Below are 5,145 nucleotides of genomic sequence, written 5' to 3' on the forward strand. Positions count from 1 at the left end.
CTTCAAGATCATATTCCTTGTCCACTAGTGACAGATCATTCAAGAGTTTGACAAACCTGTCATATAAGTCAGTTAATGACTCATCAGCTTTTGAGTCAAAGTGCTCATACTCTTGAGTGTGTATTGTCCTCCTATTCTTCTTGATTGCATCAGTTCACTGGCATCTTATCTCCAAAGCATCCCATATCTCCTTTGCAATTTTGCAATTAATTACCCTGTTTGACATGACATTATCAATGGCACTATGCAGCAAATGTCTTACCCTTGCATCCTTGGAAATAGATGAGATGTCTTCAGCTGTGTACTCACATTTCTCCTTTGGTATGGTATTTGCTGGTTGATCAGCCACTACAACAGAGAGCTTGGTAGGCTTATGTGGTCCTTCATTAATTCTGTCAAGGTATTCTGGATCTGTAGCTTCCAAAAACATAGTCATCTTCACTTTCCATATGGAATACTCAGAAGGTCTCAGTATGGGAACCCTAATAGTCTCATATCGACTGTGGGTTTGAGTCTTTTAAGTTTCTTCAGATTTGGTGGGCTTGGTTGGAGTTTGTGCTTCTTCAGACATGATTATTTGGATCTTTACTATATGCGTGTTAACAGATAAGCTCTGATACCACTTGTTAGGTCAAACAACACTGTAGAAGGGGGTTGAATACAGTGTTTATACAATCAAATCGATTTAACACAAGTATGTAACAAAGATCAAGTATATTGAATAAACTCTGGTACAATAAGAACTGTTGTTCTCTCTCAGTGATGAACAAATATCACTAAGAGCTGCTAGGTTACAATGTATAATCTTCTCGATAATGATAACACATATAGTGTAAACCCTAAGTCTGTGTTTATATAGTACACAGTTACAAGATAACTTCTAATTGATATGGAATACAATTTTGTCTCCTAAAATATATCAATCAGATATCTTCTACAAGTCTTCCAGTCTTCTAATTATTTCCATGCATATCTTTTTTTGTTTTGGTCTCGATCTTCTACTGTAAATCAGCTTCCTTCCTTATATGAAAGTCTTCCCGCACTTAAGTTCTGATATGACCTTAAGTTCTGATATTAAGTTCTGACTTCCAGTAAGTCCTGATTTCAGTAAGTCCTGATATGTCCTGTTTGTTAAGATCTGAAAACTAAACATGAATCATATTAGACATGACATCTCAAATATATCTAACACCATCGTATTAATTAAAATTTTGACAAGTTAGGACATTAACTAGCCGTTCATGAAAACATATGCAACTAAGCATATTTAAGTTTGTTTGAAAAAAAAGAAAATCTCAATATCGTAACCATTAAAGAATTGTGGCTACCTGGATGATGATTTTAAAATAAAGAGTTTTCAAATCTGGGCCAAGAAAGACAATTATAACTCTGAATCGAGTGGTCTTGGCCTCGGAATAATCGATAACCTCTTATCAAATATTTCTTTCCAATAAAAGGGTACACTCAGAGGTGTTCTCGTTCACATACTTTATCAGATTCTCAATAGATTTGAATTCGGAATACCAATATCAAATTGATACCCTTACTATGATTTCAAATTTCAATATACAATTTCATCTCGATTAGAAGAAAAGGATTCCCGAGGAATCTATGGATATTAGATTATCCATATTTTTAACAATTTGTTAAATATTTACAATCTCGACTGAGAAGAGTAAGTATGAAAGAAGAATCAAATGAAGATATCCATTATGAATATTCGTCAATGAATTGAGGAGAAAAAAATCCTTGGATAATTGAAATAAAGTATAAATAGCTCTGAGCCGAACAAGAAGATCATAATCTATGAATGAAAGTTCATTGATCAACTAAAGGAATTGAACAAGTCCTGATGCGGAGAAAGACTATTCAAGATGGTCACATCAGAAGTTCAAAGTAGGGAACGAAAAGGATTGCCTGATATGACTTATCAAGGCAATACGAAGATCAATAGTTTGGAGGGAGTAGTGTGATGGTGAGTAGATGCCAAAATAATTCACTAATTATCCTAACCCTCGTCATCATCCGTCGGAGGATGATCCCATCTCTTCATTTTCGCAATTCCATGTTTCTACTAGTGTCTCCCTCAATCTTCATTTTAAAGTCACTTACTAACTTGACTTTCGCAAGTATATTTGTCATTCCGGTGTTTTACCTCGAAGACCTTACTCATAATTATTCCAAAAGCATCGTCTAAGCTGATAGGGGCCTGTTACACGCATCCGTTACTAACTACAAGTGGCCAGTTCCCCCTGGGAACAAATCAAAGAGATCTCATAGGGATCTCAATGTAGTCCATAAGTTCAGTGGCATGTGAGTGTAATTGAACATATGTTACCGAATATATTAGAGGTCTACGAGTATATATACGTAGCCTCTGACATCATATCTACCGAAGAATTCCGCACTAGACTCACTAGTCTATCCTTTTTAAAAGGTTCTAAGATCAAACTATCGCTCATTATAATCTTACGCCATTCAATTATAGTCATGCCATCAATTCTCGATGCTCTCGATCTCTGAGCTAAACCATCATAACCTTACATGTTAAGCACACTAATAATATCATATAGTGTACTTATTTTTTTTATGACATTCGTATATTATATTCAAATCTTCCTTAATGGAAATAAAAATCCTCAAGGGTATATCGGACACCATCTCTGCTGAATTTGTTATTAATACGATATTCAAATCCTCATTGGTAAAATGACACCTTCAACTAGTGTGGGTCAATAACGTCAACTGTATACTAATAATTAGACTTCATGGTTTTCACCTGTGATGCCCCCTCATGGGAAACTTATGGGGAACTACGTATAACCAGGCTTGTGTTATCTAATCATCAAATGGTGTTGGTAATACCGTCTTTACCCAAAATGCCCTGGAGACTCAGCTCCGAGTTCGACATCCACATACTTTCCAAATCATATATGATTCTAATTTTTCTTCACATCATTCTGATAATCTCCAGTGGTCCTATTAGTCATGCTTTAATACCTCAAATATACACTTATCATAACCTACACATTGGGGCTACATCCGGTAGTCCAATGATGAACTCTATATGAGCTCTTACGAAATCTCGCATCTAGACAGACTCCTAACACTCTCTTCTCTGAGTACTATAACTTATTGCTCTGATACCATTTCAGTAATGCCCCCAAATTCGGGATCAGGAATCTAGGTCGTCACGCAATCCTTTAATCATGTGTAACCTGCATTAACTCAATAATTCGATAATTCCATATCACAGACACCCAATCTCACACATTCACAAGTTATAGCCTTAGAACGATGTACAACAAGTATCATTTGTTATTAAAACTCAAATGTACTTTACAGGATCTCAAACAATTACCTCTACATGAAGTTACAATAATTACAACTGATATCTTATACCTATATGATACTCTGGCCCACCTGAGACAAAGCTGTCAGGGATTCTCCCCATGAATGCAAGCGATTAAGTCCCACTCCGGCATACTGGTTATCTGTTGTGTTGTGATATTTAAGGAAAGCAAGAGTGAGCAACAATGCTCAGCCATAATAATATACAGTATGAAAAGACTGTATGAGAAATTCAAGTATAATTCCATATATGATAAATATGTTTATTCAAAATAGTTTTCCTCGGTGATACACACCTTTTTTCAAAAACAATTCTATTGTGGACTTATTATCCTGCGAATACCTTAATGGTAAACCCAGCACCTAGGCTTGGGTTACGGTATTGCATCACAATTCCAATTGGAAGAATAGGACATGAAGTACTGGAGTCTACCCGTCCTTGTCCTTGTAAGAATCCCATCATATATCTGGAACTTATATTGTTCCCCAAGCATATTGCTTGTTGATAGGTACACTTTGATTTATATCTATATATATGTACTTCTGAGAATGTTCGGAGGAAGTACTAAGGATGTGAATTGACCGTTGTCAACAGATAAATAAATAAGGGGGAGTTTCTTTTGAAACTATAGTCAAAATATATAAGGTATGTCGAGATAATATTCTTCAACGATCTGAAAGTATTAGTATGATTTTCTGAAACTCATAAAATATTTTAAAATAGGTTTTATGATTTTTAAATGATATTAAATCATTTAATAAATACTGAATAATTAAATAATAATTATTAAATAATTAAACCTCGAGTAGTTCTTCTTTAGAAGAATATTTGAAATAATATTCCTCAACTAATTTATGTTGAAGTAATTATATTAATCTTTAATAAATATTAAATAATTGATTTAAAATAAAATAAATGTTGGAGAATACTTCTCCCATTTTAAATGAATATCTAAAATAATATTCATTGCTCGGGTAATTAAATAGAGTTGAGGGAATACGATTTTTAGATATAATTTTTAAATAAAATTCGAGGTACTTAATACTTCTCAAGTGGACATCGAGTCCCTTGGAATAAAATAAGTGCGGACTATTGATCGTCCAAAATATCTTCGGGATGATTCCCGGGTTTATACTTCATAAAAACTGACCGACTCTTGGTCTTACAACTTATACATCAGCTCTACTATAGCGTTAATATTCTTAAATAAAACACCTCCGGAATACTTCCGGGTTTTCATAAAATTATACTTACCGACCCTCAGTCTAAAATATACAACGCTACTCTCTAGCGTTATTGATTGAAATTTGGTAATAATCATATACCAAAATCAGTAACATATAGTACGATATTATATATCATAATTCATAATATATCGCAATACCACATCATGTATATATAGCATTTATTTAAAAATAAACAAAACACAACAATTTTAAAATGTAGGGTTTGAAAACTTGCCTGGAGTCCAAGATACGTTTCCCGACTTCCTCTCGTTACGGGTTTTCTAATCAACAAACATCATAATCTTAATCATTATTCCTACTCTCATCACCAACTTATATTTTTAATAAGTTCAATACTTCATAATTTTCATTGTTCGACCGACTCGAAATAAGTATCACTCCTTGGTCGAAACGGACGGTCAAAGTGGTCTTCTAGATTTGACTTTACCGAATATTACTATTACACGACTCGCACTCTATTATTTTTACTAAATCGTAAAATTAATATTTTAATACGAGACCACCTCAAGAAGCTTCTTGAGTGCTTTTAATATTTATCCTAAAAGT

Source organism: Apium graveolens, chromosome 3 (assembly GCF_009905375.1).
Source record: "Apium graveolens cultivar Ventura chromosome 3, ASM990537v1, whole genome shotgun sequence".
Lineage (NCBI taxonomy): Eukaryota > Viridiplantae > Streptophyta > Magnoliopsida > Apiales > Apiaceae > Apium > Apium graveolens.